This window comes from Melanaphis sacchari, unplaced genomic scaffold (assembly GCF_002803265.2).
Source record: "Melanaphis sacchari strain LSU unplaced genomic scaffold, SCAv2.0 Contig1_pilon_pilon, whole genome shotgun sequence".
NCBI classification, from domain to species: domain Eukaryota; kingdom Metazoa; phylum Arthropoda; class Insecta; order Hemiptera; family Aphididae; genus Melanaphis; species Melanaphis sacchari.
Genome location: NW_020270976.1, coordinates 5,571,158 through 5,583,981, shown reverse-complemented (window position 1 = coordinate 5,583,981; position 12,824 = coordinate 5,571,158). Strand labels below are relative to the sequence as shown.

Genomic DNA, 12,824 nt, shown 5'->3' with positions numbered 1-12,824 from the left:
ATTTTTTAGGTTTTTATAGTACGACCTCTTTATGCTTATTAATACTTAAAAAACATTTAATTAATTTACTATCGATCCAAAATTCGATTTAAAATCGAAAATTTAAAATATTCTGTTTGAGAGTACGAAATTCACTATCATATACTGTCGTATACTATTCAAAAAAATAAAAATTTAAAAATTATAACATTAAAAATTTTGTTCATTTTTTAGTATGATAATTGATTTCAAATCACGTAAAAAATATTTACAAAACTTTACAATTTTCAAATATTTTTATAAAAACAATAATGTGCAATAGTGATTTCTAATTTTGGAGCATAACTTTATTTCAATCATTTCAATGTATAAAAATTGACTTTCGAATAAATAGTTAATAAATTATAACTAGAGTATAAATTAAAATTAAAATTAATTTTTTTTTGAATGTTTAAAACATTAATTTAAAAGAAAAAATATTCATAGATACGTTGTTATAATATACATAGATATATTTTTATAACTCCAATACTTGTACATTTCTGATAGGTGTACGTTTTATTGGATCAATTTTAACTCGTCTAAAATGAATTGTCAACAGCTGTTGACATTACTGCGTTTATTGAGGTGACTAAAGGGTGAAAACATTATAAATAAGCTCTTTAGTGACATATTAGTAATTTGATTGTCTGCAGTTCTTATAAGAACTTAGTCCAAACGGATTTTGCAGTTTTATACCGGTTTTAAGTGACATCCATCCAATTATTATTATTTAGCCAAAAATGACCTTTATACCTACATAATATAGATTATTTATTTTTTTCATCACATCTTGTCACGTTAAATTACGACCAAAAGAATATTAATATTATATTTTTTCGTATGCCTGCATCTTCATCGTCAGTAGGTTACACTGTAGTAATACTGAAGAAGACTGGCTAAAATTATGAACAATATCCTACTCGGCTAAATCGAATTAAAAAAAAAAAAATAAAAAATATATATATTATATTAATTTTTTTAAAAAACTCAGTTATTTTTATCAAAGTTATACAATAATACTAAAAATCGATCAACATATTAAGTGTTTAAACATTTATTAAGCTGAGGTAAATTGTTTTACGCTTGTTTAATGGACAGTGATGTGATTTATAAGTAACATATTTGTCAAAAGTTTCAACAAAAATATTAGTAAACCTACTATTTATTTTACAATAATGTACGTACGTATATTAAGTTTACTTAAACTATTTATTTAGATGATAAAATACTAAAAATATTAAACACAATCGAGTTAATCGATATTAGTTATTCTTATTTAAATAATTTAAAAAAATTCATCTATACAGAATAGTAGATAAATTTAACTTTAAGTATAGACACACTAGACACTTCTCAGTATTATACTTGGATATTAGGTACATTATAGTATATACATTTTACTAGAAACAATAATAATTTAATACGCTTAATTAGTATTATTACGTAATTGCGTATTAAATTATTCGATCCGTATCTACATAACTATTATTTGTAATATATTAAAATTGGATATAAGTAAAAGCATATTTAATGTTAAATTAATTCAGTAAATAATTTATTGTAAACTCTTATATAGGCGATAACAGTTTATATTTTATATTATTTTAAACCAATTATATTAATGCGTATATTTTTAGGCTTTTAACATTATTGTATGCGCAATTATATAGTAGGAAATACATAAAACTATTTTGGTAATTAGGTGCCGTGCAAAATGTAAAACAAAATACAATTCGATTGAGTATGTTGTATGGTATTAATTTTAAAGCTAACTTAATGTTTAAAGTTTATAATAAATATTAATACCATAGTTCTAAATAAGTTTAGGTATTTAAATCCCAATATTATACTAAAACTAAATTTACTCTTTATGCCCGTAATAATAAAAAATTATTTTATCATAAAATACAATAAATTATTATTTATGACTTAACTATTACTTACTGTTAAAATGACAAGTGTGCAATATTATATTATATTAAATGTACTTACTGTGTATATAATAAATAAAATCATATGCATATCTATCAAAAATCATCGGTTAGGTTATGTAAGTAAGACACCATTCGGCTAAAATAGTTAGTGTCTAATACACCGTCCACTAAATCGTCTTAATTATATCCGATAACCATTATTAGCAGAATATAACATAGCTTCATTTATATGGCAATGATTGTTTGACGCTTGGTACAATAACTGAGAAAATTAATCATCAGCGTTATTATAGCTAGGTGACTGGAAGTTTTAGACGAAAACAAATTATAAAATATACGTATATAATTATTATTCATGAAAATGCCAAATTATATTAATTAATAATACTTTACAGGATAAATAAACCACATGAAATAGTATATTGTACAGTGTAAAAAATATATGTTTTCGTGAGATATCATGAATTCACGTACGATTTGTGGCGAAAGGCAATCAATATAAAATATGTTTTTCAAATTATGCAATTTTTAATTAACCATAGCTTATGAGGTTGGTAAAAGTATTATATTTATTTTGTGTGTAAACACGTTTGTTTGTTTTGTGACAGAGTAATCAGAAATCTATAGGCATATTATTTATTAATTTATCATAATGTTTCGTACATGAAATTCACCAGTACAATCAACACAGTATTAATTATTATTATATATTTAACATCTTTGATATGTTCTATTATTTCGCTATTGTACGTATACACAGTTATGAAAGTTGTTAAACATTTTAAATTTAAAAATGTATTTTTTATCAAGGGTATATAAATATAAAACGTACTTTGTAATAATATTTCAAACGTTAATGTTTTATACATATTTTACGTATACTCACATTTATTTATATGACATTAAGAAGTAGATGCAATTTTTAAATCGTGATGAGAGACCGGATAAAATATCTTATTTTTTTAAAATCATAATAAATTATACTTACTATAACCGGAGGAAAGTATAAAATAGAAAACAAACGTACTATTTATTGTTTGCTGTATACCTATTTGTTTAAATTGGTTTCGCGTTAATAAAATGTAAAACATATAAACGCAAAATTAAATTACACAATATTCATAATTTATTTTTTTTTCCGAAGAAAGAAAACTCAAGTTATGAACAATTTAATGTTTTGAAAATTTTAGTATTTTACGTTTTTATTTTGACTTGAAAAAATCCACCGTGAGTTTTCGAGTACCATACTGAACTTCAGGTTTTCATTGTGTGTTTTCGTGTTAAAAAAAAAAAAAAAATAAAAATAAATAGTTAAATAATAAATAACTTCACATTTATTAAGTAGATTTTATTTATCGGATTTATTTAAGTTTCTCATTTACTCGTTTGTTTTACTTACAGTTATTTTTTCTTTTTTGTACTTTGCTTAAAATATCTAGGTATAATTTATGACAATGGCAGAATTTTAATTTTATAACATCTTTATATTTAATATTGTGATAGTATGTAATATATAATAATGAATGATCATACGAATAAATAGGAAGCACGCGTGCAAAATATAATATAGATTAAGAAAATTAAGTAAAAAATAAGAACACACCTCAAAAATTATTTATTGTAAATTTTAATAATAATAAAATATTAATATATTAAAACATATTTTATACATATTCTGTTGCATCGATGATTCCGGAAATATACGCCGTATGTGCCAGTTTTTATCGTAATAATAACATTTGGAAAAGTCTGCGATTTCTCATGTACCCTCAACGTAGTTATAAGGAAATTATTCCTTCGGATATTTTGAAATTAAATAACTTTTAAAACAATAATAAGATGTTATATTATATAGGTACTTCGATGTAATCGGAATGAGTTTTATAGTAACTATTCTATCGAGCTGTCTGATAATAATGTATGTTTTTTGTTTTTATTTTAATATTCTATGCATTAAAGTTAACGTCGGTAGTCGTAAATAAATCATTTGCCACAGAAAATATAATAAAATTAGTATTAGTAGTAGTAACTAGTAATCGTGATAGTGACAGTAGCGGTCGTTACGTCCTTCAATAATAAAAAAAATACTGACCCGACGTCGAAAACTCAATTTACATACTTATTTAATACTAATGGAAAGTTGGCTGGTAACATAAAGCACGCTTATATTTTCGTATTATCTCAAAGTTGCTTGCAAACCACCGGGAAAAATCGTATTATGTAAATATATTAACTAGAAAAAAAAATCGTTTTCCGATATAATTGTTATTGCGCACGAGAAGGTAGTATTAGTAGCTATATACTGCAATAGTATCTTTGAGTTTTCTTTACTTTTTTCACCCACATTTTTATTGCCATCGTTTTATCTTGTGGGGGAAAACCAAAGAGTAGAGGTCGTTTGCCACGCAAGTCGATATTTCGATTACATGCATTGATACCGCCGAACCATTATGCGGCCTTTTAACAAAGGAAACAAAATAGTTTCTTACCGAACTCGAGTTACAAACGTTTAAAGATGAAGGTCCCCACCTATGTATAATGCAGTATAATATATATATGCAATCTCCGTGTAAAGAGTACTTGGACACCACTTGCACTCACTGGTAGAGTAGACTATCCCGGACAGGCGACAATTAGAATAAATGCGTAACCGAAAAAGGAGTATATAAGCAGGAAACAGCTTGGAACTGAAGCCGTTGTATTTCTTCTTTTTTTTCGTAAAGGAAAACGCATGAGATTGTTAGGAAGTTACATAGAAAAAATGTACTTATTAGTATAATTTATTATAATAGGTTTTATGACTTCACAAGAATATTAAAATGACGCACTTATTTCAATATGCTAAAGCCACACATAAAACAATGCAAAATCGAAATTAATTTTTCAATTCTTTAAATGAGTTAAATAATTTTTCTAATTGAAGTAGTAAACGATAATGAAATTAGTTGAATACCAAGTTTTTAAGAATAAACTATAATATTATAATTTTGAATTAAGGTTGGTAGATAACATGATAAATAATAAAAATTTGATTTTAGACTTAAATCAAAAAACTTAACGGAATGTTCTTATATATGTTACTTTTAGTTGCTTATTTTGCTGACGACAAAAATATTATTTCAATTCATGAAAATTCAGTTACAGCTTCAACTAACTTACAGTCTCAGCTAAATTTAATGGTAGACTGGTACAGTAAACATCGACTTAAAATTAACCACTTTAAATCAGTTTATGCTACCTTAACACTAAGACACGGTGACTGACTAAATGTATTTGTATTTATTAATAGTACTCCGAGTATAACTTTTGATACAGTCAAATACTATTAGAATTCAATCTGAATAAAATATTTACAATGAAATAAATAAGTACAAATCAAGATTTATCTTTAATGCTTGTACAATGTACACGAGTTCTCAAATCATTCATTTTCAATAAAAATTTTACAAAACTCATAAACGATTATATACAATTTACATCATCAGACGTCTTGTCGAACTGTTATATTTATATTGGATAAAAAAACGTATATATAACGTATAATAAACGTGTATATAACGTACATCCCAAGAAATGTGCATATATAAGACCATAGTAATTTACAATTATTAAATTTAAACTTGTGCACCCAATATCATACATAAGTACATAACCAACAAATGATTAATATTGATACATACAATTATTGTTAGTTTATTGTGATAAATTAATTATAATATTTCATACCCGTAGTCAATATACGTTATTTGATATATGTACAGTATATTGCATATTATATGTATTTCTGAACTTTATTGAAGTCTGTACTCTATGGTTTTTATTTTATACGTATAATATATATTATACACAGTATACTTATATAATACAATATAAGACAAGACGTATATAAACAAAAGCACACAGACGTTCATAATATTTTTTAGTTATGAGTCTAGAGATAAATAATTCATTAGTGTTTCGAATAAGATTAATGTACATAATACGGAAGAGAAACTTTCTTGTTTTAGAAAATAAGTCAACGATGAAAAATAGTTTCTTCTATCAACGATTGAGGTGAAGAGATTCTACATTATAGTAGAAATATATTTGTGTTACCAAAAAAAAAAAAAAAACTGAAAAAGCAGCTTTATTTTTAAAACATTTAAACGTTTTAATATTATTGGAAATATAATTTTATTTTTAAAGAACAGCATTTGATTTACAGTAATTTGTATTGTTCTTTTCGTTTTTATGTTCTAATCGTTAATTTTTAATATTATTCATAGTTTTGTTTTAACGTCATAATATTTATTCTCAATTATATTTTATGAAAAATAAAAATAATTATTATTTATTTAGTATAAAATAGTAAACTATATAAAAAAAATTCCATTTATTTTTTAATTTGAACAATATATTTTAGCATATTGGGGTACAATAATTTAAAAACTATACTTCGTATTAATAATTAATTAAATTCATCAAAACCATTCATGCATACATTTATATTTTGTTTGAATTTTAAGTTTTTCAAACTAAATGTCTAAATGTATAAAATATAGTTTAATTGATAGATGATAGTACTTAAACGTAATTTATTTATAAACATTTTAAAATGTGTATTGAAATGAAAGTAATACAATATTATTGAGTAATTCATTGATAAATATATTTGCGAATTATTTCTATTTAAAAAAATTTTAATGTAATATATAACCTATTGGATTTTACGATTTATAATTATGTAGAAATAATAAATATCGTAATAATAAATATTATAATCATTATTATGAGGCAAATATTTTAAAATTTTTAAATTAAATATGGTTTATTAATATTTGACGACTCATAGAATAATCAATGTTACAAATGTAAATGCTTTGTTTATTTAAATAGAACTCTAAATTTCGTGAGCTCCTAGTGGTTTATTTTTAAAAGATTGGTTTTGTTTTCAATTATAATGTATATTGTTATTTTGGAGAATTCGAACAACGTTGTTTACATATAGAGATGTTGCGGGTTTATAAAATGTCTTTACATTGGCCATACACTAAACAGAACTATAGTGAGAAAATAAAAAAACAAGTTATCATATTAAAAGTTTATATTTATCATAATATAATAACAATGAGTATTGCGTTTATAATTACAGTATTTCACAATGTTTGTAGTGTATTGTCTATTAAATAATTTTAAATACACCGTGTAGATTTTGTGTATTCAGTAGTGTGATATGGTGTATGGTATGTAAAGTCAATTCGTACCTATTTTATTTCATGGATATAACTGAATTATTTAGTTTTAACGTTTTGGAAATTTTGGGCTTTGAAATTTAGAAACATCCACCTGAGTATATTATACTTAACAACATTATTTTTTTATGTACCTACTTATGTTTTGATTCCGTGAATAATTTATATGCTTAAATAGGTACCAAGAAAAGGGAATAAAAGTAGGTAGTAAGTCTACTATCGATGAATTGATTTGAAATTAAACATCAAAACATTATTTTTTACGTATAATGTTTATGTAATCTAATATTATGTCTGTCATGAAATTATTGTGTGAGATAACCAAATCATATGTTTTGGCATTGTATTTAAATGAAGTTACAGAGATTTATAAACAACAATATTAGTCATTAAATTGAATGTTATACATATCGTACGTACACGGTAACAGACATTGGATTACTATCGAAGTTTTATAATTGATAATTTTGGTCGTCTATTTAGTATTTTAAAATTATGATACGAGGTATTTATCAGTAGGTATGTAATCGTAAAATAATTTTAAACTTATTTACAATTACAGTAATAAATGCCATAAACAAATGAGGTAGTTGTACAAATTGCAATCGAGATTATTCTTTAAATTCATTTGTAATTTGTACTATAATAATGACCCGTTAAACAAAGCATTTATCTTTAATAAAATAACCTCAGGGGATCGTTTGAGTATACTTGGTAGTTACTAGTTACAATAACTTAACTGTTAATCGTCTGTTGTTGTTAAAAAATTACACGACGACTTTGTTTTTACGTGTTAATCTCGTGAAGAAACATTGTCTTTTATATTTTATTATTTTTTACAGTGATGATATTTCATACAGGCAGCTGAAATAAAAAAACATAAAAAGTTTTTTTATTATTATTGGTATAATATTATAGTATATTATAATAGGTGCTATATTTTCACATTATTGCATTTTGGTACTTTAGGAAACAACCGCGATAATTATGCAATATAACGTTACGGAAATTTTAATTAAGAATTATTAATGCAACATCAGTAAAAATAAATAAATATTTATCATAATAAGTATTCAAAGTAACTTATAATGATATGTATCACTTCTATATTTCTCCATTTTTCTTCTTTTAACAGTTAAAAAATTAAAATAAAATTAAAATCCAAAAAATTATTGTATATTTATTTGGAATATTTATGTTAATCGATATTTTATGGTTTTAAAAACAATTGTATAAATAATACGAGTTTAAATGGTATTAAAATATGGTACCTATTATAATACGTATTCTCTTTATTACAGTTCTTCAAATTTTGATTTAATTTGGTATACAACATATTATACAAATTTTAAAAGCAATATATTATCAAGTGATAATTTCCAAAAAAAAAAAAACTTTTAAGTTATTTGATTGTATTTTTTTTTTTTTTTTTTTTTTTTAATGTTTTCTATTGAATAAACCGAATCACTAGTAAAAAGTCAAGTGATGCGTAATAACTTTTCTAATATTTCTTAAAATAATTCTCCAATAGTATAATATACATATTATCTTATAATATAGGTTTAAAATAATATCTATATATTCTAGGTAAAAGTGCTCAATAATTCAAACAAATCAGTGAATGTATTCGCATAAAATATTTCGATAACTATTATTACCAGTAAAACATTTTCTATGAAAACTGTATAATGTAATTGTTTCTATACTTTATGTTACCTGATAGATTTCGTTTAATTTTTCTATAAGATATTTTATAGTATGGAAACATAACAAATAATTACTTATAATTTTATTTAAATTTAAAATATTATGATTTATAATGTACATTATTATATTATGACATGTTTATTAAATTATTTAATTCTATGGTTTTAATGATTTTTTCATAGACTTTGATAACTTTCATGTTGTTCGATAGTTCTTAGATCCTGATCCCAGGAATAATTTAAGATTGTGTTAAGTTTAAAAATCCGATGGATTTCTGGAGTATTTTGCATATTTTGCATTGTGATGTGATATGATTTATTGTTATATTTTCTCCGCAAGTATTCCATTATCTGTGCTTCCATGAAGCTCCAAAGCATTAAACTATTGATATTATACATACTACAACTTATAAAATATTTTTATCCTTAAACTTTTTTGATATTTGTCATTTTCATTGTTTTTTTTTCTAAAAATATCAATATAAAAGATTTTGCTCGATTAAAAAACTTAAAAATGTAAAATAAGATTACTCGTAAATAGTTCATAATGAAACTAAAAATAAAAATAATATAAACTATTCAAACATATTTTATTTTATATGAAGAAAAATGTTTTTAGTTATTTTCTTATAATTTAATATTTAATAAGTTGGGTTTTTGTGATGACTCAAAATGTCTACAAATAGTGTAGTGTTGTATTTAATATATACAATAACAATTAAATGTAGCTTCTAAATTATTAGAATCGGCTTATATACTTCCAATGAATATAATGTTAAATCATATAAAACATTATAATAATGGTTAAAAATAGTCAAACCTTAAATACCTACATATTATTTATTTTAATCAACTGTTATTGGCTAAATTCAGTTGTATTCAAAAGGTAAACGGACATAAGATTGATACTCGAATGGAAACTAATATTTTAACTATTAAGGTTCAAAGGTGCAACATGACGAAAAACCGACATTAAATATAAATTTTTAATTCGATGAAATTTTGCTCTAGGAAACTTTTCAATATGATTAAATTATTAGTGATCTGACGGGCGATGCGCCGCATTTTCTTATGAGTTATTTTACCAAATCGACCTCGTTAATCTACAAGTGTAACTTGTAAATGAAAATATAATATACATCATAGAAGATACCTGTTGTTCTATATACTTAGAAATAAAGGACTGTAAAAATAATTCTTCAATAGATTCGTTGCGTCATATCACATAAAAAAGTGTGTGGTTTGTTTGAAACTAACCCAACTACGATTGAAAAACAAAACCTAATTATTATTAAAGAAATCAAATATCTAAAGTATTTTAATAGTTATTTTACACACAGGCGTTTATTAAAAATTATTATTATAAAAATTCATTCAACGCTTTGCTCAGATCTAAAAGGAAATTACTTCAGACAAATCAATACTGATAATAAAATAAATCTTTACATAATATAACTTTGGAACATTACTTCTTTTAAATTGCAGTTTAAAATTAAAACACCTTGATCGTTTGATTTCTTAAATAATAAATAGTTTTGTTTTTCTGTTCCAGTTATTTTAGAGCAAACCATTTAAATTACTAGTTTTTTGTATCAATGTTTACAATGAGACCATTCTTTATGTTTAATAGCTAAAATTTTATCCAGTCACCATTCAAAAATAAATTATTCTCATCTACATTAGAAACATTGTATAAGAAACATTTTTAAATATATTTTGGTAAACTATTTAATTTTCAATAATCAAAACCATGATCGGAATATCAACACTCTCGCTACAGATGGCTAAAAATTGAAAACGATTTTATAAGATACTAGTGTACATTGTTTGTATACATTTATTTTAAAATGTATTTTATTAATCTAAAATTATTTTTTATGAATAAAATAAATTCATATAACTAAAAATCTTAAGTGAGTAGTTGTAGCTCATTACTATTTATAAAAAGACTTGTCAATTAATAATGTTACGTTATTTAATTTATTATTTAAATTAAAAAAAAAAAAAAATAACAAGGCTAGTTAAAATATACTTTTATGACACGGTACTAAGTCTAAAAATAATTTTAAAATTTGACATGCCTATTTTATAAAGCGGATAAAATATTACATTCAATTAAAAATAAATTTGAAAAATTTAAAAAAAAATTAATAATAATTACATTTTAAACATTTAATTAATATCTATAAAACATTAATCCATCATATCATGTAAAATGCAGTAAACCATATTATATTCAGTTTGAATAAAATGGACATGTTAAATTGATAACAATAAAGAATACTATAATTTATTCGATTAGAAAATATTAACTATTTAAACATTTTTAACGTTAGATATATTTTTTATTGCTCATGAAAGTTGTCTGAAACAAATCATACACTTTTCTTAATCAAAAGTTTGAGCAATTAATCGTTAACGATAGAAACAATGTCTAGTACAAATTAGGTTTTCTCTTTATACTTCACACACGGAAGGCGGAACATATATACATTATATGAACTATTATACATACTTTGTACTTTGTAGTTAATTTATTATTGATGAAAATAATCAATAATTATTGTTAAACATATTACTACCACTTTCTTTAAGTTACGCCAATAGTGGTGGTTAACCTATATAATCTAATAACTATTATACACACATTACATTTTTATTTTTTAAATCTACAAACAATGGCCAGGTTGAAGAACTATATACACCTACTCTGTCTTTTTGGAAATATAGTATCGATTGAAATTAATGTCATATCGATGATATGATTATTTTATATTCATATAGGTACCAAATATTTACTGATATTTTACGAGGTATTTGAATTTAGAAGCTATACTTATCAAATTCAATAACCATTATGCAAATTTGTGTTATTTCATTTTCGTATAATATTTTTATTGATCTGGACGAGAATATGTATGCGTAAGGGCGATTGTATTCAAAAACGATTCCGGTGCGAAAAAATCCAATCGCTGAGGATTGATTTAACGTCCAATAAAACGCGTTGCAGACCCACCTTGTATACTACCTGTCATTTATGTTCGTTATAGTTTCTCGTGAAATAAGATAAAAACAATACCTACATAAAATTCAAATCGCGTTCTTTGAATATAAACTTCCTAAAACCGTGACAACCATATTCATATAGCACTTTCTGTCTGCACGATCACGTGTAGTTGTCCTAAATTCGGTCTTAGAAATGGTGCTCGCTATATACAAATACAGCAGTGGTGCAGAGGTGGAAACTGAACCCGATTTATGAGGTGGACACGGCATTCAAAATACATGTTTCTTAAATTTATGACAATATTAATATTGTATTTGATTTTGATTTTTAATAGACCTCAAAAATTAACGTTTTAATATATTTTTTAAATAAACGTTCTTGTTAAATTTTTGAATAAAAGTATCAAATTTTAATTATAGCAACGTTTTGAAAAATATGATATTATTTTACGGTGATCATGATGTTATTTCCGATTAGTACACGTGTTACAAAGAAATGTAAACGATCCGTAATATACAATATTACAATAATAAACAATTCAGTCCAAGAAATTAAAAAGTTGTTGTGGCAAAAAAAATATGAATAATAATAAAATATAATATCAGAAGCAACAAAATAAAATACCTGATTTACTACTAAAATATTTGGAACTCAAATAAAAATATATTAGTCATACATTTCAAAATAATACTTATATGTATAAATCAATTTAAGACTTAAAAATCAAAATCAAATCAAAAGATGAGTAATAAGTAGCATTTAAAGATAATGATAGTAATAATTCTTGTTGAAACTAAACAAATAAATAACTATAACAATAATAATAATAAAATACATAGTAATAATTATGAAATGTGTGAATGTACAACTTAAAAAAAATGAAGAATTGTTTCAAAAATAGAACTTTATTTAAAAGATTAATTTT

The 12,824-nt window shown here is 23.5% G+C and overlaps 1 protein-coding gene across 1 annotated transcript in view; it reads left to right on the top strand.

Annotated features, from left to right (window-relative positions):
• The window catches only part of LOC112593202 (neurotrimin-like), a 177,344-nt gene that overhangs the window by 69,416 nt on the left and 95,104 nt on the right, over positions 1 to 12,824 (top strand). The gene's annotated exons all lie outside the window — the stretch shown is intronic.